Genomic DNA, 22,100 nt, shown 5'->3' on the forward strand with positions numbered 1-22,100 from the left:
ATATATGCTAAAATGTCTGGATTAGCTGAAGAACACCTTCTCCATAGTCAAGAGGTAGTAAACAGCAAAAACATACTATGAATGGAGATTTTATGACTCCAAAACCACTTAATTACATCTACTAAATTACAATTCTCTTTCCAGCAGCATGGTATAATGAAGATGAACATGGCATTGGAGTCAGAGAACCACTTCTTACTACCTTTGTAATAATATTTTCTGCAATAAATTCAAGTGTTTCATCCTAAAATAAGAGTTTTTTGGAAGAAACTTGCATTTTTCTAACTGCTACAGGCTTTCTATGACAATAAATCAATACATTGTTAAGTAATAATTAAAAGTTTCTTTCATCTGAAAATGGAAATGGGAAGGAAAACAAGAAAAATTTATTCTGCCGCATTGAGCATAATAGCATATGAAACATTTAGCAGCTCCTACACAAATAATTTTTGTGCCACCAACCAATAGGGTATACAATTCTTACAAAATTACACATAAACATTATTCAATAGAGCACAATCTTAAAAAAAAAACCCTCAATTTTCACTGCTGAAAATAAAATAGGGTATGGTATGGTGCACCCTTCATAATAGAGAAGGCATGAAATGTAATGTAGTCGTACCACTTATATTGTTTTTTATGTATGTGTATGCACCTTATATCATTTAAAAACAGGCAAAATTTGATTAAAACAAATCAACAGGAGCAGTGAATGGCAATTATCAATTTATCAGAAGCATTTACTAATGGTCCAATTTAATACTATAAATGTCCCAAGGACTCTCCAGTTTTGGTAACATTTCTTTGAAACAATAATTAAGTATAACTAAACTTGTTCATTGGCTTTTAGCTCAAAATGACTTTTCTTTTGCTTCTGAACAATATCATTAGGCTTCATGTGGAGGATGTAATGAATGTATGGAATGAACTAGATTTTTACAACAATCTATTGTTAGAAATTAGAAATGTCAAATTATTATTAGAAATGTCAAATAGGTTTTTTTTTAATATTTGTTTTTTTTTTATACATACAATGGAATAGCTGCAGGTTGTGGTCTTAATCTAAAGAGTTCACATTAAGTAAAGCACAGATATAACCAACAATATATCATAAAACAACATTATATCCATATATAAATGAAATAATTTTTAAAATGCACTGGAATGTAGATTAATGATAGAAAGCAGCTATAGATGAATGCTGTCCAATGTTTATACTATAAGTTACAACCTTTTGTAACTTGTGCTTGCAGTCAGGGAACAAGGATGTTATTTATGCATAGAACAAATGTAAAACAGAGTCAGGAAGAAATGAGAGATTTTCAATTCTTATCAAGATTTTCTTTGTGCCCATAGGGTGTAATTGCTTAAATAGACCAACCTAATGATTAAGTGAACAAAAAAATGCCAATTGCTAACACCTGAGCAGATAAGTAGGGAGCTACAAATAGTGAGAAGCAAAGAAGCAGACCAGCTCAAAGTCAGAATTCCCTGGAGACCTTTCAGTAGAAACCAACTAGTAGGCAAAAAGGAATTTTCCATAAGAATTTGCAAAGAAAGCATATATGTGGATACCTGAAGAGGTGCATTTCCACTAGAGATTTGGTGAATATGAAAACTAAGGAAAATATTCTAATGTGCTTTGAGGTTTGTACTATTTCCTCTTGTCCGCTTTTGACTTTTGAACTGTATTATTTCTAGAGTTATTCACAAGAAGATAAAAGACATAAGTCTAGAAATAATATAGTCCAAAAGCCAGAAGGGGACAAGAGGAAACAAAGAGAGAAGATGAGTAATGGGGGAAATATCAGTAATTCATGGGATAAAATAGTTAGCAAGAAGTTCAAGAACAATATGTATGACATTAGGTGTCTGTATATCAAAATAGAATGAAGTAACTTGAGCAAACAAGACAGATATGAAATTCAAATATTAGGTAAATATAATGTTTGAGATAATCCTGGTGTGAACCTGACACTTAGTGGGATGGAATTCATGATGAAATATAGCAATTTTTTTAGAAAGAAATATGTCATCCAGGGGGGAGCCAAGCTGACAAGACAAGTAGGAAGAGGCTTCTGAATAGAACTCATTCTCAAAATTCCAGAAAATTCACTAAACTTAGTCTTGATCCAGAATTAAAGAAAAAAAAAATTATGAATGAATTGTATTTCCAACATATGTCCATTTCTGAGGACACTAGGGACAGGGTCTAGCCAGGAGCTTGCCATGCACAGCATATCTAAAGTTAAAAGAAATCGGGCTTTGTTTCAGGGAACCAAGAATTCCCAGACCCATAGAAGTGAGGCTTGAATTTGCACAGCAGGTAAGAATATGTGCCAATTGGCCTCTCTGCCATTCGTTGCCTAGCTCTGGGTAATAGATGCAGGAAGGACTGAGAAGGGCAGTTGTGCCTAGGAATGCTGATCCAGGATCAGGAGTGATCCTTGTATGTAATCTATGTACAAATGGAGGTACAACATCTGAAACACACAAAAACTATATGGTTCTTGATGAGGTATGGGCTCTGGGAGCCAAGATGAGCTCTCCTTGAGTCCTTGAGGCACAGGTTCTGGGAACCCACCTTGAACCCTGATTAAGTCATCCCATTTGATGATGCATTTGCATGAGGTCATAAGCCTTACATTGTGTCTGGGCCCAAACCTCTGCTACTAGACTTCCCACCCTTGAGGCTATCAAAATATCAATCCACTCTTGAACTGGCCAAGCCCACTTTTGTCTGTAGTCTCCAGGTAGCTTCCAGCAATTTCCCACCCTTAATCACTCATTGATCTCATCTGACTTCTCCTGAAGACCCTCCCCACACTCCTCCTCCAGAACACCCCTAGATTCCTCCCACAACCTTCTGTATACATAAGACCCCATCTTGTCTCCATCTTTGTGAGAATGCCATAAAATGACCTAGAAGAAGCTTAATCTGTGTCCAATACAAGCAAATTTTTAATAAACTGTTCTTTTCTTTGGCTGAGACAACTTGAGTCGAATTCATTTGTCAGGACCCAGCATGTTGGTATTTTGGGGTCTCCAGAGCAACCCTAACCCTCTTTATGGCTAACCTCTTTAGTTCTGACACCAAGAGTGGCATGGGATTGCAATTATAGCATCTAGAAAAATCAGAAGCCTAATATGGAACAAGGAGAACAGAAATCCTAGAACAAAGAGGGAACCTTGCAATTTTATTACACTCAATCTGTGGAACTTCCCATCTGACTGATAGTGACAGAGAGAAATGATTATTTTTCTATTATAAATAACCAATTATTAATAGGAGAGTAATTAGTTGTTGTTTTTTTCCTCTTCTTACTTTCCCCAGGCTGCAAGGACCAGCCCTTGAAGGTCAAACAGTCTCTAAAAGTCTTGATGATGATATTAGCCTTATCCTCCAGGACCTTCTCCTTAATCTTGGACCAGACCCCAAACAAATAGGAGAGGTTTTTCTTTTTCTTCTGATTAGTGTAATGAGACTGTAATCTAAGTGAAATAGGCCCTAGAAAGCATTAGGCTTTATCCTTTGAAACACCATTGTTCAATTTACTTAGTCTGGGTAGTGATAGATCCCTTCTTCTTTTGATCTACTGTTCAGAGGCACCAACTTATTTAACAATCATATTAAATACATATCCATATTAGTAATGTTATAAAGAAGAATTAGAACAAAAGAGAAAACTCAAGAGAAAGAAGAAACAAAAATGAGAAAATAGTATCATCAATATGCATGCAGATTTCACATTTCTCTGTCCTGATATGGATATTGTTTTCTATCATGATTCTTTTGGAAGTGTTTTAGATCATTGTATTGCTGAGAAGAGCTAAGCCTAGTACAGTTGGTCATCATATAATGTTACTGTTACTATGTACAATGTTGTCCTGGTTCTACTCACTTCACTTAGCATCAGTTGATGTAAGACTTTGCAGTTTTTTTTTTTCTGAAATCTGCTTGCTCATCAATTCTTATGGAACGATAGCATTTCATTACACTCATATACCACAACTTGTTCAGCTATTCTTCAATTGATTGGTATCCCCTCAATTTCTAATTCTTGACCACCACAAAAACACTACTTTTCCAAAGATATTCAAAACATTTTCTGATCTCAATGATTCATGCTTAGTTACCAAGAGAAACATTAGACCATCAATTACTTCAGATAGATAAAATAACCCTTTCCATATCTATCTATCTATCTGTCTGTCTGTCTGTCTGTCTATCCACACACACATATATACACATGTGTGTGGGTATACATACATATATAAATAATACTTCAAAGGTAAAGTAATATATATGTATGTATACATATGCATGGATATAATGTAGCAAGAGATATTATATACATATGTACACATACATAGATGTGTGTATATATATACACATATACATACACATGTGTGTGTAAATTTTTGTACCTTTGAAATAAATTATCCTTTGTAAAACTGATGTGATTACTGTGTGGTTAAAGGGAAGTGATATATAGGAACTATTAAAATTGAGGGATCACAATTAGAGAAGCATCAGAGATAGAACAAATTGCAAAGAGACTAGATGTATCTCAAACAGCTTAAAGATATCAGAGAACCCTAGGGGAGGGCGTGAATTGGACCACACTGGGACATTAGTCAGTAGAGGTCCTTTTACACTATAAACATATTTGTTCAAAATTGTTTCTTTAATGACTGATTTTCAATGATAATTCCTTAAACAGTCTTTACTACTGAGACCAGAATTACCTTCCTACAGCTAACTTTCTATCCAAGACAGCAGTGTAGCTAGTTTGTTATGGAATTTCCTGAAGAATGATTTGAACTTAAATCCTGTTCTTTTCAACCATATTGAATTTCTATTCCACTCTTTGCATAGTTTTCATCTCAGAAATCACTATATCTCAGAGTTATCAAACTGCAATTTACTATTACTTCCACTTTATCAAGTATGACTTTTGTCTCAGGTATATTATGAAAGTTATGACAAGGAATTACTTAAATAAAATGCTTTTGAACTGTTAAATGTCAAATTAACAAATAATTAACTTACGAAATTATCAAGCAAAACCAGTGATTATCAGTCATTGATTCATCAATGGGTATATAGACTGAAAACTGGATATAGTTTTTTTTACTCATCTACCTTGGTACTTGGGAAAAATGTCACAAGATAATTTTTATGAAGAAAGAAACCAGAAAACTGACTTTACATGTTAATTCCCAAATCAGTAATCCTTTTATTTCATTGCTGAGGATGATAGCTCACACTTTCTGCTTCCCTTTCTCAATTAACATTTGAAATGGTGCTTGGTCCCATAAGAAAGGAAATGTCAAGAAACAAAAGGCACCATCAAGTACAGTCACATAAGAGCCCCACTTTGAATATGTATTCAAGGGCAAACTTCAAGTGAAATCTAAGATGTCATCATCCCAATGAAATATTATAACTGCGTTATTATCGCACCTTAGATTTTAGGGCATTTATTCTGAGAAACTTGAATAATTTTTGTAGTGATTGAGATTTTTATTAAAACTCTTTTACTGGCATTATTCTGAGGTGAAAGGAAATGGTAATATTGCATTCATTTTATAGATGAAGAAAAGAAAGCTCTTAGAAGGGAGCATAAAGAGAATCAGCTAAGAGAAGATTGGTTCCAAATTTCTCATTCTCTCTATGATTTAGACTATGCACAGGATTTAAAGGTCAAAAACCCAAATTCATGTGGTAGTCCTGCCACTTAAACTCCAAGAAACTCTGTTATTTTTGTTTGCAAAAAAAGAAAAACAAGCATTTGCCCTATCATCCCTTCAGATTTTTTATGAAGTCAAGACAATGTTTTTTAAAATACATTGTATGTAAAATTAAAAAAAATTTATCATCATCATAATATTTGAAGGAACAAACACTAAGCTCTTCTTATGTATCATCACTGCCTTCCAAAATATGGAACAAGCAATTATAATCATAAAACAAAAAGAAAACAAAATAAATGTTATGGTGATGAAATATATGTAAGAAAATATCAAAGAAACTATTTTCTTCCCAACTTGTTTTTCTGAAGGATAGGAGTAGATCATAACAGGAACAGAGGATGATTTTTATTTGAACTCTGCACACAGTTAAAAAAAATGTTGTTAATATTTTTCAGCTATATTAATAGGTCAGTATGAGTTCTTTCTTATGGATAATCTAAAATATACAAGTTTTGAAATAAACTAATTATGTTCTTTTACTCATGATGCCACTGCATTAAGATGTTAAGTTGACATAAATGCCACCAGTATGAGAGAGTTGTGTTTTAAATTTTTTCTTGGCATTTTTTTTTGGCTTTTTTTTGGAGGGGGAAGGCAGGGCAATTGGGGTTAAGTGACTTGCCCAAGGTCACATGGCTAGTTAGTGTTAAGTGTCTGAGGTCAGATGTGAACTCAGGTCCTCCTGACTCCAGATCCAGTGCTCTATTCACTACACCACTTAGCCACCCCTGCCATTTTTCTTAAATTGGTTGGTGTTTAAAATATGTATTTATATAAGTCTTAAATGAAGTAATACATTTTGAGAAATTATTTTTTTCAAGTAACTTCCCAATAAACCGATATGAATTATAAAATATTTTCTTTTGTGTCATAAGCTCTTCTCTATGTATTTAAAATGTTATTAGTTACTTAAAAAATAACGAAAGCTTAGTGGCTAGAAAAAATGAAAAGTTTGAAATGAATGAAAATGAAAAACAAATGAAAAAAATTGAAAGTTTGGTTAAAAGAGATAAACAGGCTAGTTGATATGTAAATTCATATTGTTTATTCCCTTAAAGCTAGCCAAAGCTAGGGAATATCAATGTGTAAAGAGTTAGAATGTGAATTCTGACTTTCTGATAAAAGAATGCAAGTCTTTTTATGTGTTAGAACAATCCCTATTCAGGGACTCTATGTCACTCAAATTTATGATCTTTGTATATCTTTCACCATATTAAAAGAAAGGAATTTTCTTAATTAAATAGCATATCAACAATGCAGTATTCACAATGCCTAAGGTAACTATAAATATGCTGATATGGTTATTAATCACAAAATATACCAGTCTCTTTACATGGGGAATAAAGCTAGAACATTTACTTAAATACTAGAAAACTGAGTCCCCAAACCAGAAAGTCAAAGCCATCACAGTAGTTATGAAGCTGGTACACATAGTTAATGTAGTAAATACCCACATTCTCAAGCCTTCAAAACAGAACAGGCTACCTCAGGCAAAGGTCCTCTTCTCCCCACTCATGGCAACTGCTCAGCATCCCAGAAGCATGCTCCCAGCAGCTACCCCCCCACCACAACCCCACCACTGAGAGTCCTCAGCAGGAGTCCTTAGCAGAAATTCTGGTTGGCTCTAAAAAACGGGTTCATGCCTCTCCCTCCACCTCCTCCACTGCTACTGCTGCTGCTGCTGCCAGGCTTCCAGTCACAGTGCACATTCCAGCTTGGCTTCGGCTTCCTTTTGCCCCACCCCTTCCTGCTACTTCAGCAAGTCCAATGGGGCATGGAAGATCTTTAAATCCCATAACCCTTACAAATAGGTAGTAAATTCAATAAGATAAGAGAGTTGGCAAAGTGTAAATTGAAATTATGACCCAGGATATCTGTGTTTCCTTTACCATTTAATGTACCCTAGGATATTATATGTCCATAAAATATTAAGATAAGAAAAAAATCCTATTATTCAAGGTACTGTCTTGGGTTGAGGGTCTCAACTTCAGTGGTCATAAACAGAGAAAAATGTATTCTTAAGTCAACCCCATCAGGCCTAGTTGACATAGGATGAGGTATTTTCTGAATTTACTCAAAGATGGAAATATTTTTTTAGGCTGAAGGGCTTTTTCTGATTGATTAAAGTTCAAATGATCTGAAATGATTATCACTGGATAAATTAGAATAAATTAGGATAGATGTAATGATTTTTTCTCACCCTGATTCAATCTAACAGAGCAGTGCTGGAGGATTGTAAAAATAGTTTAGGACAATATTGTTGACAGTCTAGAATGATATCTGAAGAATGTGAGACTTAGTAGTCAATGGGAAAGCATTAATTTTTTTGAATGTAGGTTTGGACCAATTTATTTTATCTATATCAAAGATTTATAGTGATGATTATCAATATTCAAAAGAATTTATTGAATCTTTTTTACACCCATGTATTTTACCTCATACTCTATATCACCCAGCCAGGAAACTGAGTTAAAAATCAGTGAAATCGGTTGACTTCCAAAAAAACAGCCATTAGATTATTGAATTTTCTTCACATGCTGTTTTATACAAATGTCTTTGGGGAAAAATAATTGTCTGTTAAGATTCCCGTATCATAGCATATACAACAGACACATGCCTATGAATATACATATGCACAATAAAGACACATGTATATACACACATCCTTACACACATGTATGTATGCACATATAGTATATGCACATACATATATACATATAATGCAGGAGCATCCCAAACTATGATGACAATAATGATGATTGATGATGAACATGATGATAGTGGTGGTGGTGGTAGTGACATAGATACTAGGTAGTGGTTAAGTCCAGAATTGCTATTTCATCAGTTTTCAAATTCCTGTGAAGAAACTCTCTCCATGGGTTTGGATCAACTGTTATTTTCCAAATTCTAAGCCTTAGAGATTTAGTTGCTAAGACACAGAGAGGTTAAGTGACTAGCCCTTGACCACATTGTCAATATGTGTCCTGGGCAGAACTTAAAACTATGATGTCCTTAGAAGGAATACAGGAGATATAGAGTATTATTAAATGATTTGACATCTAGAAATTATGCCTAATGTATATCTAGAATCCATAATTAAAATTTCAGAAAGAACATGAACATAGCCATATCATTTCATATTAGTGATAATAGCACTAATATCTACCATTTATATAGAATTTAAATGCTTTTATTTCTTCTTTCATGAAGCATAAGGGAAAGGCATTTCATTTTCTGGGATATTTAATAGCTGACATATAAATATAGCATAAACAATTTTTTTTCTGTGATGTATATATTTATGTGTGTGGTGATGTCTGTGGGTGGGTGTTCTCAGGAGTTAGAAGTTCATAGATTTACAGCTGGAAATAACCTTAGAGGCCACTGAGGCTAGTAAATTATTTTTTCTCCATTGTAGGAACCTGAGACACAAAAAGCTTAGCTACTAAATATCTTTTAAAGGATTTCAAACCAAGGCTTTCTGATTCCAAAACTAACTTCCTATTCACTATGCCAGGCTGCTTTTCATTATACCTGGAGTTGCAAAAAAATATAAATATATATAAATATATTAATATAAATATATATTTATATATACATATATAAAATATATTAAGGCAGTCTTTCCTCATACTTTTCTACTCTCTTCTTTCAGTAATCTGCTTTATGGTTATGCATACAGTTCTGTGTGTGTGCCTCCTCTCTGTCTCCATCTCTTTTAATTTATTAGAAATTAGTAGCTATATACTTGTCTTACTGTGAAAAGGATTGATACTCTTTAAAATCTTGTTCTCGTCTTTCCTTCCTTCCTTCCTTCCTTCCTTCCTTCCTTCCTTCCTTCCTTCCTTCCTTCCTTCCTTCCTTCCTTCCTTCCTTCCTTCCTTCCTTCCTTCTTTCCTTCCTTCCTTCCTTCCTTCCTTCCCTCCTTCTTTCCTTCCTTTCTTCTTGTCATTGTTCTTGTTTTTTCCTGTTGTTATTGTTCTTCTTCCTCTTCCTTCTCCTTCCCCTCCTCCTCCTTGAAAGAGGTTTAACTTCCCTATACATAGCTCTCTCTGTCTCTCTCTCTGTCTCTCTCTCTCTGTCTCTCTCTCTCTGTCTCTGTCTCTCTCTCTCTCTCTCTCTCTCTCTCTCTCTCTCTCTCTCTCTCTCTCTCTCTTTCTGTCTCTGTCTTTCTTCTGTCTTTGTCTTTCTGTCTGTCTCTGTGTATCTATGATACACATTTTGTCATATAGTATATACACATATATGTTCATACTCATTAAAAAACAAACTTTGTTGAGCATTTGTTCTACAAATTGATTACCACTCTCAGTCACCAAGAAACAGACTTATGGAAAATTCTTGGAAACTGAAGTCCTAAAGAGAATAATATTTAAGTTACTAGAAGCTGAGAGGATGGGTAATAAAGAAGTAATTTAATTCATTTGGAATAGAATATGTGTTTAGACTAGTAAGTGGTGAGGATCCTTAAATTAATCACCCTAGTGAAATATAATTTCTATGCCTATAAAGTAAAAAATATAGAACAAGTAATTGCATTCATGCAGGTGTTAAGTATTAAATATAATTTCATGACTGTCACTTCAAAGTGATATTATTTTCCCTTTTTAAAAATGTGCATGCAACAGCTAATATGTGCTGTGACCAGGACTTGACCCCAACAATAGTGAGGATTTGGTGTTGTCAATAACTTCACCCTTCCTGTCATACAGACCACCCTATATATCATGGCATTCTCCAAGGCAACCACCAGCTTGCCTTAGACTCATAGAATGTTGGCTGCCTCTTTCTCTCTCAGTTCTATTAATTTCTGGGTGGTATCTCATTCCTTTTGTTGGACCATGTGTTCATTTATTTATATTCCCCAACCATAACTTTTATCTATTACATTCTGTTTTCACTCCTAAACCATTTCATTGGTTTTTGATTTATTTAGTTCAAAACATACTACATAAGTTTGAATCGGAATATTAAAAAGTAAATAACATCAAAACTTCCTAATTTGTCTTTTTTTTTGCTACAGCTTAATTATTTTGACTAATTTTTAACATTGATTTAGAATCTGTACATGTACATAACTATTTGATTATAGGTTTATATATTATTATTTGTATATGCTATTTGCCTTCTTGTGCTTTTATATTCTTAAGAATTTTAAATGCTAGGGGCGGCCAGGTAGCACAGTGAGTAGGAGCACCGGCTCCAGTGTTGGGACAACCTGGAGATCGAATCCAGGGCTCAGACACTCAGCACCACACCCAGAAATAACTGGCCGTGTAACCTTGAGCAAGTTACTTAACCCCGATTGCTTTAAAAAAAAAAAAAAGAATTTTAAATGCTGATTATGTGAAGATGAAATCTTTAATATGTTCATTCCCACTGTCTTCAGTAGCCAGTACCCAGAGAACAGAAGTTAAAGGTAGACATGTAGGCAGCGTTATGTTTTAGAGAGAACACTACAATTGGAACCAAAGGAGTTAGCTCAAATCTCAGCTTTTCAACTTCACGCATGAAATTTTACAAGATCCCTATTTTTTTTTGGTATCTAGTTTCTTCAGCTATAAATTAAGAAGCTGAGAGCCTCCATGCCCTCTACTAATTCTAAATCTGAGAGGGATACTAAAGTAATATCCTATGTTACATAGAAGGGAGAAAGCTCTCACTCGGCATATAGAATATCATTTCCCTCTGCATATGGTAGGATAAAATCAAACACTGTGTTATCATAATATGCTACATAAGTTCTCAGTAGTAATAGTAAAAATCAATACCAATTAAACAGTGGTCATAAATCTAATCTCATTGATAAAACATTCTTATAATTGTTTTTATTTCAAAATTATAACTCTACACTTGGTTATTCATTTTAGCTTATAATATGAAATGAGCAACCATTTCCAAATATTTTGTTTCTTCTTGGTCTTGTCCTTCTTGTTCTTCCTTCTCCTTCTCCTCTTTTTTCTCCTCCTCTTCCACCACTGCCACCTTCCCCTCCTCCTCTTCTTCTTCTTTTTTTTCTTCCTTCTTCTTCCTCCTTCTTCCTCTTCTTCCTCTCTTTCCTCTCCTTTTTCCTCCTCCTCCCCCTTCTTCTTCATCTTCCTCTTTCTTCTTCCTTCTTCTTCTTCCCCTCTCCTTCCTCCTTAAAATTGGTTTAACCTAGAAGGCAATTTTTAAATTAACAGGTTTTTATTTTAAATCTAATTTTCCATCAAAATCATTAAAATGTATCTTTCTGTACAAATATTTTGTTTTTAAAAGTTAAAACAATCATTACTTAAGCAAAAAATTGGCTTGTTTATGGAGTCTAAGCACAGACAGCTTGTTACTTAGGTAGGCCTCACTACGCAACTTGTTTTAGGAAGTCACCCTCATTAATCTAGCACAATGTTTCCTGACTTACATTTTTTCTCCCTTCATTTAGAATCTTTTTGGCCAGGTAGAGGGAAGCCAGCACAGTGTGAATTTACAAGTAAGTCAGGAGTCCCTCCCTACTCCTTCCCTCCATACATATAAAGTAAAATAGCCCCTTTCTGTGCTACTTCATCCATTAACATTCTTACCTTACACCCCTGAAAAGCAGAGTGATCAAGATATTCCAAGAGCTATTCCATGTTCTACTAGTGAACCCATCCTTGGAATAAAGCTGGACTTAAGCCAAAACACATTGTGAAATCTCCCACACTCACTCCCATAGGGTTTTATGTGCTGACTCAGATTACAATAAAAGAAAAATGATATTGGTCATGCTTTTAATTTGAAATTCTTTTCCTCAAAAAGTCCCATTCAGGGGCGGCCAAGTAGCACAGCAAGTAAGAGCACTGGCTCCAGTGTCGGGATGACCTAGAGATCGAATCCCGGGCTCAGACACTGTAATAAGAATGTAAATTTTAAAGATCTTCCCTGTCCCTAGGCTAATGTGCACCTGAAGCCTGGGGTGGGAGGCTTGTTTTTCAGTAGATACTTCTTGATTGGCCAGTGAGTCAATAAGGTTGTTACATTCTCTGAGCCAGGAGAAGGCTATATAAGCCCTGATGTGTAGCTTTGTTTTGGGACTCACTTTGAGAAGTGTTCTGTGATTTGATCTGAATTCTGGGAAGCCGTTGTTGAGAGTCCCCTGGCTTTGAAAAACCCAGATGTGGAAACCCAGATGTTGACTGGGTATGGATGTAATGGTTGGACAGTTTGGAAAGCTGTCTACTTGATCTGTTAATGTCTTGATAATTCTGTCTGTATATTTTGAAGTTTGGGGTGCTGACCTTTTTCCCCTGAACAAGGTAAATGATATATGTCTGACTGATTAAAGTAAGCTTGTTAACCCATTTTGAGTTGCTTTCCTTTAACAAAGCAGATCCAAGAACCTGGGTGAGCAGCCACCCTGAGCACGCTTGGGGTGCTTGCTGCCACAGACACTTAGCACACACCCAGAAACACCTGGCAGTGTAACCTTGAGCAAGTTACTTAACCCTGATTGCTTTAAAAAAAAAGTCCCATTCAGTCATCAGTATGAGTAATCCTTTCTCCATTTTATAGGAGCTATTTTAGGAAGCAATATGGTAAAGTAAAGAAGAAAGTACTAGATTTAGGAAGATCTGACCTTCAATCTTACCCCAGACACCTAAATTGTTGTGAGACTCTGGGCTTATTACTTAATCTCTTACTTTCAATTTCTTCACTAGTTAAACAATAGCATCTATTTCATATAGTAGTTGTGATGATCAAATGAAATGGTGCTCTACAAACCTTGTTATATAAGTGCTAGGCATTATTATTATTATTATTATTATTATATCACTGTTGAGTAAGTGTTGAGAGATAAATAGAGGGTTTTGGAGTCAGGAAGAGCTGAGTCCAAGTTGGTAGAGAACTTGCAACCTCAAGGCCATATGTGACCCTCTAGGTCCTCAAGTGCAGCCCTTTGAGTAAATCAAAACTTCACAGAACAAATCTCCTTTTTAAAAGGATTTGTTATGTAAAATCTGGGCTCTGTCAAAAGGACTCAAGGACCTAGAAGGCCACATATCCCTTGAGGCTGCAGGTTCCCCACCCCTTGGACTAGAGTAATGAGATTCTAGTATGTGAGTAGGAAACCTCTGATGCTACTCTCAATATGGGAGAGTATAGGGACAGAGCACCAGGCCTGGAGTCAGGAAGACTCACTTCCTGAGTTAAAATCTGATCTCAGACACTTACTAGCTGTGTGATCCTGGGCAAATTACCTAGCTCAGTTTGCCTCAGTTTCCTCGTTTTTAAAATGACCTGCAAAAGGAAATGGCAAACCACTCTGGTATCTTTGACAAGAAGACCCCAAATCAGGTCACCTCCTTATATTTTTATTACTTTTCTAAGTCAATACCCAATTGTTTCTCTAGTTCTTATAGCAGTAAAGAAAGCTGTGCCATACTCTTGACATGTGCTTTTTAGATATCCTACAACTGCTGCTTTTCTTTCCAGAACTATAGCTTTGGAAGGGCATCTGTGGTTTTATTCTGCTTCAAGAAACTAACTCTTGGGGAGAGAGAGATGTACTTAAAATCCCATATTTCCTTCATTTAGGTTATCAACCAGAAGATCCCTTCTTCCCCCTTTGCAACATTTGCACCTTTGTACCATTTCCCTCTTTCCCTATCACAAGGACATATTTATTTCCTTTTTTTTTCTCCCCTCACACTCCACATCCTATCCTGTGATGAGGGTAATAAGCCAATTATGGCTGGGGAGAACTGTATATGGGACGAGACACACTTTTTTGGTATAAGTGTACTCAGCTTGAATAGATTATCCTATTTGTCCTCATTTCCAACCTGCAAATTCAATTGAATTTGTACTAGGTATCCAAATTCTTACTTATGGTTTCTATTTCTCTTCTGATACCAGTGTTTTTGAGTCTCTTTGGAAGCTGTTACAAAGGCTGGTTTAGAAACATCTTGGAAAATCAAGAAAAAATCTTGTTTCATTTCAATTCAATCTTGAGCAAGAATATTTGATAAGATTTAATGGCAAATTTAGCAGAAATTAAGAGAAAAGATTGAGTATTAATACCAGATAAGTTTAGAATAAGAATTACTTCTGTTTAAAAGGGATTGGTTCACCTTTTGAACTTAACAGGAGAAAAATAATGACAAATTGAAGTTACAGGCTTGGCTCCTGACTTGGAGGTACTTTACCTTCAATTTTTCTGAGTTTTTCCATCTGAGAAATCATACAACTTGAGCAATGAAAAGGGCCTTAGATGGTAGAGATGTTTAGTCTTTTCCCCTTTATTTCAAGGAATACACTGAGTAATAATTTTCTTAAAGTAGTTTTTCAAGCTTTGGGGCTTCATTATAATGATAATTTGTTCTTTGAAAATATGAAATATGAACACCTAGGTGGCACAGTGAATAGAGCACTGACCCTGGAGTCAGGAGGACTTGAATTCAAATCCAGCCTCACACACTTGACACAACTAGCTGTGTGACTTTAGGCAAGTCACTTTACCCCAATTGTCTTGTTTTTCCCCCTCAAAAAAAAGAAAATATTAAATAGATTTAAAACAAATACCTGACTCATCTATATCAGTTCTACCACAATGATTATAACAATGGCTCATACCTGAGAGATGCCTAATATTTATTTTAATGAACTGAGTAGAGTCATCAGTACCTCCAATGTATCTTTACACTTGACCTCCAAGTTGGTGCAATCTATTTTTACTTGACATAATGTCTTGGCTATAATTTCATGTTGAGATATGAGAAGTTCTTTGATTTTGGTGGACTGTCCATTTTCAGACTATGAACTTTTTCATGTAATTTTTTTGTCATAAATGGACAGCTTTGACACCACCTCCCTTCAGCTAATATTTTCAGTGATGTGATTTTTAAATATCCCTCAGGACACAATATAAGAAAGATAATTTTTTGTTCATCCAGTAAGATGATGTATATGAATGAAACAAATGTATATCCTAAGGTTTTCATATGATAACCCTGCTTAGTTCGATTTCAGTCAATGTCAGATGCTCACTGAGCATCCCCTGCAGAGCCTAAATGACCTTGATTTTGAAGTTCTCATTGCTTTCGGTGGTTTGGAGAGATATAAGCCAGATAGAGAGATTAAAGGTGGACAGAGGGCTGGATCACTTGGGAACATATAGCAATTATCTAGGGCAAGTATAAAAAGGCTTTGGGAACACAGAGAATATCTATGAATAAACTCCAAAATCATGTGGAGAAAAAAATTGACTTGAACCCTGGCAAGACTAATTAGTAGTACCCTTCACTGTAGAGAAGCAGATTATTTTTTTATTTCTCTTTTTTTTAAGAAAATCTTACTTTGACAGATACCCACAATAAACAACTTGGCTCCCTTTATGCTATAGCAAAAAATAAGGCAATATATCTAAATCAACAAAAGCTCTCTAGCCTCCGATAAAATGTACCTCCTAGGATGAGATTCTCTTTCTATGGCACAAAATGGGGTATGACATAATTGCTCTTTCTAAAGCTCTTTGCCTTCTGTTTTCTTAGTCGATTGTAAAAGGTTTGGCTTATTAAACTTTAAAGTGGACTGGTACCTTTTCTTTCATTAACCAGAAAGTATTTATACTGCAAACTTTAGGTGAGTCAGTCACTGTAGGTTACATTCCACTGACTATTGAATGATACTATTCTCATTTCATTCTTTCATTTGACTTTACATTAAATCCTATCTTTAAATTTTAGCATTAGAAAGTAGTTATAGATACATAATTTTTCCTATATTTTTCAAAACTTTTCATTTTACAGGTAAAGTGAATATTGTCTATGAACCTATATAATGGCTTTCATTAATAATGGAATCTCCACTGAGTAGTGTTTATTTAATCGGTACAGTGTCCAAAGCACTGAGCTAGGCACTGTCACAGAGATGGATAGCACAATGAGTTTGTCCACTCAGGCCCCCAAGCTCATTGACCTACTTCATTCTCATGATTTTCACCTATATCCTTTATCATATGTTGGATCATGGGCAAGATGTTTAATCTTTCTTGTCTTCATTTAAAAATATAGTTAGCATTTATATAGTGCTTTAACATTGGCAAAATACTTTGCAAATATTATCTCATTTTATCCTCAAAACAGCCCTGGGAAGTAGATAGAATTGTCCTTGTTTTCAGATGAGTAAAATGAGGCTGGCAGAAATTAAATGACTTTGCCAGGGTAACACAACTAGTATACATTAGAGTATGGCTATGGATTCAGGGCTGCAATTCCAGATGCAGCACTGTATTCACTGTGCAACCTAGTAACTTAGTGGTTACTGAATTGTCTTAAACTAGTTTCCATCTTTAACATTCTGACATGATGATACTCTACTACAACTGGCTTTTTTTTTTTTAGAAATTGCCAATGATCTTTTGTTTGCTCAATCCATTGTCATTTACTTAGTTTTTATCATTCTTTTGGCTTTTCTATGATTCTGATAATTTTAATCACTTTCTTCTCTTGAATGCTGCATCCTCCCAGGGTTTCCAAGACATTGTTATTTCCTGAGTTTCTTCCTACTTGATAAGGTATGGACTCTGGTAGCCCCCTCAGAGCTCTGTTTGAGTCCTTAACTTATAGGCTCTTGAACTCTGATTAAATCATCTCATTTGATGAGGCATTTGCATGAGGCAATAAGCCTTGCATTGTGGCTGAGCCCAAGCCTCTGTTCCTCCCATAACCTTCTGTATATAAGACGCCATCTTGTCTCCATGGAATAGTGAGAGTGCCATAGAATAGTGAGATCCCCATAGAATGACCTAGTACAGGCTTACTCTGTGTCCAATGCAAGAGAACTTTTAATAAACTTTACTTTTACTTTACCTAACCCTCTTTTTAAATCTGACCTAACCCAGTCAGGGAACAATAAAAATGAAGAGGTTACCCATAAAAAGTGTTAGGGTTACTCTGGAGACCCCAAAATACCAACACGCCAAATACTGCAGAATGAATTCGACTCAAGTCTTCTCTCAGCCCAAGAAAAGTAAAGTTTATTAAAAGTTTGCTTGCATTGGGCACAGAGTAAGTCTGTGCTAGGTCATTCTATGGCACTCTCACTATTCTATGCTGCTTTCACTATTCCATGGAGACAAGATGGGGTCTTATATACAGAAGGCGGTAGGAGGAACAGAGGCTTGGGCTCAGCAAGAAAGCTTATTGCCTCATGCAAATGCCTCATCAAATGAGATAATTTGATTAGAGTTCAAGAGCTGTACTGTACCTCAAGGACTCAAGGAGAGCTCAAGGGGGCTCCTAGAGTCCATACCTCATCATTACTCTCCTATTGTTTCTTTTCAGACTCCTTCACTGGTTCATCAGGTTCCTCTTGCTTAATGAACATGTACAGCCCCAATATCCTTTTCTGGACCTACTCCTAGTCTTTCTCTTTGCTTCTCTCCTTGTTTATTTAATCTGCTACCTTGGGATCAATTATCAATCAGTCAACCAAAAAAACTTTTCTTTTCAGGTATTCAATATATGCTTATTGATTGCTTTATTAAGGCAGTCAGCGGAAATCGTCAGAATACTTATTTCAAGTCAGTCTTTCAATACAAACAGTTTGAAAGTTTGGGTCAAAATTTATATCATTTAGCCAAGAGGGGAAAAATTATGTATTTGGGACTGAATGAAAATTTGAAAACTTGACAAGCAGAAAGCAGGTGAGGTTTTTAATTTATAGAACTTTCTGTAAGGGAGTCATTTCCATATTCAACAATACATACTGAGCCCAACAGTAAAAACTTCTAGTTATCCTTTTGTAGGGAAATAATCACAACTTTGATTCTGTAATTTGTGCGTTCAGATTTCTCAAATGGAATAAATTCAGTGAACCATATTACTTGTTTTATAGTGATTTAATTGTTATTTGATAAAAACTTCAGATAAAGCTAAACTTCCCTTGTGTATTGGTAATCTAGATGGTAGTGCAGTGGATAAAGCATTGGATTCAGACAGACCCCTGTTCAACATCCACTTCCCCCCCACCCACCCGCATTCAATTAAATTCAAGGTATATTTATTAACCCCTTACAAAGGGCAGAAAGAGCCACCAGAGCCACCAGGGAGTAATCTGGTGAAGCCAAGGAGAGCTGCTGATGGAAAACAGAGTTCCATGGAATGTTCTAAGACCTTCCTTAGGAAGGAGTTTAGTATGCCAGGCTTCAGCACTCTAGAAAGAAGAAGCAGCTAAGGGTGTTGAAAAGTTGTTGAGAATCAAAACCTGAGTCACCATGATGAGCACATTGATGGGATTTCATGTGATTTGCTTATTTGAGTACAGGCATGGTGTTTAGAGCAATTGAAGCCTTGCAAAGCTACTGATGGCAAATAGAATAGGTCACACTCACTAACGCTGTGTCCCAGGATAAGTCATTTAAATTCTGTCTACTACAGTTTTGTCATCTATAAAATGGCAGTAATAATAGCACCTATCTCCCAGAGTTATTGTGGGGATCAAATGAAATCATATTTATAAAATACATAGCAAACTTTAAAATACCATATAAATGCTAGCTATATTTTGACCACAATGTTGATTCATTCATTTGATTAATATTCTATTTTATTTTACAATCATATTTATAAACTACGTGACAAGTCTATCTCTATCATTGACTATTTGACTAAATCAATAAATTTCTTTTACTGTATACTTCATTCAACATATATTTATTGGGTGGACATTACATATAAATAATTTCTCACATTGCCTGGAATATAGGAAGCATTTAATAAAATTTTATTGACCTTTATTAAGGAATTGAATGGGTTCAGAACTAGGGTAGTATGGTCAAGTTTTTTTTTTTTTCCTCATTACCCTTTGCTATTATATATCTTTGGCTTTCTAAGTAATATCACTGAAAGGATATGTTTAGTTTATGTATAATAGCCCAACAAATGAGAATTTAAAAAAAAGACATAGCTAGGATAAACAGTGGCTAGGTGACACAGTGAATAGAACACTGGCCCTGGAATCAGGAGGACCTGAGTTCAAATCTGGCCTCAGATACTTAACAGATTACTAGCAGTACGACCTTGGGCAAGTCACTTAACCCCAATTGCTCTGCCTTCCCCCCGCCAAAAAAGCAAAAAAAAAAAAATAGGATAAGAAATGAGCCTACAGGACTTGGCATTTTTGAGGTTGAGGGAAGGTCTTTCTAGTCAAGGACAGGAGATTTAGAGTAGTGGAAAATCATATATTTTCTCAATAAATATTAAGTGAAGTCCTTTATTTTTATTTTTCTATTATCAAGCTTTTTCCCCCTCTCACCTCTCTCCCTCAATGAAAAAAGAATGCAAAACTCTTCTAACAAAAAAAAAATTAGTCATATAAGTTTTTTTTTTTACATTTTTCACATTGAAAAATATGTTCCACTCAGCTATTAGTCCATCACCTCTCCATCATGAGATGGACATTATTTTTCATTACTGTTACTCTGGAATCATGGTTGTTCATGATGTTGATCAGAGTTAAGTTTTTAAATAATGTTTGTCTTTTTTCAATATTGATATTATTTAAATTGTTTACCAGTTTATTTATGTCACTTTGTATAAGTTCATACAAGTATTCCCATGATTTTGACACCATTTCTTCACTTTTTATAGCATGACTATATTTCCTTACATTTATACACCAAACTCTTTTCAATCATTCCCCAACTGATTGGCATTACTTCAGTTTCCAGGTATTTGTCAACACAGGGATAGATATTATAAATACTTTTGTATAATGATGTCTCTTTACTCCTTGATTTCTTTGATATATATAAGCCTAGCAGTAATATTGGACATAGGACTATAAAAAATAAACTAGCAAAAAAAAATAGTAAGTTGCAAAGTAGTCAGAGATATGAATTAGAAATATAGTTTTTGGAGGGAAGAGCCAAGATGGTGGAGTAGAAGCAGGGAATTGTGTGAGCTCCTAAAGCAACCATCTCCAATACCTATAAAATATGATTCTATATGAATTTTAGAGCTACAGAACCCAAAAAGTGACAGAGAGAAACAAATCTCCCACTGAAAGCATGCTGGAAGGCTTATAGGAAGGGTCTATCACACCAAGCTGGGAGCCAAACACAATCCTGTGTGAGCCACATGGGCCTGGATCAGGATCAGCCCTGACCAGTGGCCCAGACTGGCCAGAACAGACTTCAGGAAAGTGAATCACCTGAAGCTGTGGTGGTTTCCAGACTTCTCAACCCATAAATGCCAAAGAGAAAATAAAAGGTCAGTGGGGACATCTGTTGTTAACTGGGTGACTGAAGAGAGCAGTTTGACCCATGTCCCCAGGGCAAGAGGTGGCAGAGGTGCAGCTGCTGTCATGTGGCTGCCTCCAGAGGTCTGGGCCTACAGATTGTAGGAGGACCAAGCAACTATTTAGAAGGTAATAGCTCTTGCTTTGACCTGCTTGGATCTGGGTCACAGTTTTGTGTGTGGGTTCTGGGGTGAGAAACACCAGTGTACCAGAGCTTGTGGTGGCTATAGAGAGGGGCACTCCTCAGATCTCTGGCAACATTTTCTTAGAGGTTTTGAATATAGAAGCTTTGACTTTGTTGTCTTTTTTCTGAGTGTGTGTTTTGATCTAATTGTCACCATGGTAACTTTCTATCCTCAGCTGGGGTTTTTTGCCATCATTTGCTAATTTCCCTAGAATATTACTTGACCTTTAACACTGTGTTAAAAGTAATGGCTCTGCTTCCAGGGTGGAGGGTATACTGTTCCAATCTTCAGGGGTTTTGTTTTCAGAGATACTTCTAGCGACCTGTAAGTTTTCAGTTCTTCCAAATTGATGTTATTAGAAACATTGACTACTTTCCAGGCCTGTGTTCTGTTCTGTGAGTGCCACAAGCATTTTTTTGCTGTTGTTGTTGCACTGGACTTGTGTGGAGGGTCCCCCCCTCCACTGTGGCCACAAGTTGTGCTATGCTAGTTCTCCACCTTGTCCTGGAACTGCCACCTGGATCCAAGTATAGGCAAAGCAACAGAGCCCGACCTCAACAGAATCCTACCTCAGTGCTAGCAACACTACCCTTGTAATCTTCTGGTCAGTTTTTTATCCCCTTAAATCAGTCAACTGAGTGCTCTAAAAGCAGCCACAGCTGTTGCTAATTCAGTGGCTCCCAAGCCATGTTCCTGGTGTGTTGGGACTGGGGCTGTGCTGCTGCAACCTGCCCTTGACTGCACTACACTCCTCCAGGGTTCTGTCAGCCCTTTCCTTCTAAGTTGCATTTGACATCTGAGGGCTGAGAGGTCTGGAAACCCCTGCTGCTGCCAGTGATTCAGTCACCATATGCATCCTCCAGGTTTACTGGGGCCTGGTCTACACTGGTGCAGCCTATG

This window comes from Petaurus breviceps, unplaced genomic scaffold (genome assembly GCF_028583685.1).
Source record: "Petaurus breviceps papuanus isolate PSGF00001 unplaced genomic scaffold, PetGlider_PUasm1.0 90804, whole genome shotgun sequence".
NCBI lineage: Eukaryota > Metazoa > Chordata > Mammalia > Diprotodontia > Petauridae > Petaurus > Petaurus breviceps.